Here is a 1,837-nt window from a genome sequence, read left to right as displayed (position 1 = left end):
AACTCCAAGTGGATCAAAGATCTAGAAATCAGACCAAAAACCCTGCACCTGCTAGAAGAAAATGTAGGCCTAAACTTCAACAATTCAGCTCAGAAACTGAATTTCTTATTAAGAATTCTAAAGAACAAGAAGTAAAATCAATAAATAGGAGGGCACCAAATTAAAAAGCTTCTGCACAGCAAAGGAAATAATCAAGAGCATGAGGAGAGAGCCTACAGAATATAGGGAGCAAATATTTGCTATCTGCTCCTCATATAGGGCATTAATATCCAGGATATTCAAAGAACTTAAAAAACTTAACACCAAACAAATAACCCAATCACTAAATGGGCAAAGGAACTAAACAGTCACTTCTCAAAAGAAGAAATACAACATATACACCAATGGTACAGAACAGAAGACACAGAGAAAAACCACATAAATACAGTTACCTTGTACTAGAGAAAGGCACTGAAAACATACATTGGAGAAAAGATAGCCTTTTCAACAACTGGTGCTGGGAAAACTGGAAATCCATATACAGCAAAATGAAATTAAACCACTATCTCTCACCATGCACAAAACTCCAAGTGGATCAAGGACCTATGAATTAGACCAGAGACACTGTACCTAATAGAAGAAAAAGTAGGCCCTAATCTCCATCATGTCGAATTAGGTCCTCACTTCCTTAACCAGACGCCTAGAGCACAAGAAATAAAATCAAGAATCAATAAATGGATGGATTAAAACTAAAAAGCTTTTTCTCAGCAAAGGAAAGGATCGATAACATGAAGAAGGAGCCCACAGAGTGGGAGAACATCTTTGCTACACACACATCAGATAGAGCATTAATTTCTAGGATATATAAAGAACTCAAAAAACTTAACACCAACAAAACAAACAACCCAATCAATAAATGGGTCAAGGAACTGGACACTTCTCAGAAAAAGACATACAATTGGTCAACAAATATATGAAAAAAATGTTCAACAAATATCTAGTAATTAGAAAAATGCAAATCAAAATTACTGTAAGATTTTAACTCACTCCAGTCAGAATGGCAGTTATCGAGAACATAAGCAACAATAAGCAATGGCGAAGATTTGGGGGAAAAAATACACTCATACATTTTTGGTGACACTGCAAATTGGTGCAATCACTCTGGAAAGAAGTGTGGAAATTGCTCAAAAAACTAGGAATGGAACCATCATTTGATCCAGCTATACCACTCCTCAGTCTATACCCAAAAAGACTTAAAATCAGCATACTATAGTGACACAGCCACATCAATGTTTATAGCAGCTCAATTCCCAATAGCTAAACTATGGAACCAACCTAGATGTCCTTTAATAGATGAAACTGTGGTAAATATACACAATGGAATATCACTCAGCATTAAATAAGAATAAAATGATGGCATTTGTAGGTAAATGGATAGATTTGGATAATATCATGCTAAGCAAAATAAGCCAATCCCCCAAAACCAAAGGCTGAATGTTCTCTCTGATAAGTGGATGCTGATCCATGATGGGGGCAAGGGGAATGGGAGGAATGGACAAACTTTGAATGGACAAAGGCGGGGAGGGGAGGGGATAGGAGGGGACATGGGGGTAGGAAAGATGGTGGAATGAGAGGGACATCATTACCCTAGGGACATGTACGATTGCACAAATGGTGCAACTCTTCATTGTGTACAACCAGAGAAATGAAAAGTTGTGCTCTGTTTATATATAATGAATCAAAGTGCATTTTGCTGTTATGTATAACTAATTAGAACAAATAAAAATAAATAAATAAAAGAAGAAATACAAATGGTCAACAAATATATGAAAAAATGTTCAACATCTTTATCAATTAG

Source organism: Callospermophilus lateralis, chromosome 2 (assembly GCF_048772815.1).
Source record: "Callospermophilus lateralis isolate mCalLat2 chromosome 2, mCalLat2.hap1, whole genome shotgun sequence".
Classification (NCBI taxonomy): Eukaryota; Metazoa; Chordata; class Mammalia; order Rodentia; family Sciuridae; genus Callospermophilus; species Callospermophilus lateralis.
Note: the sequence above shows the minus strand (reverse complement) of the source record.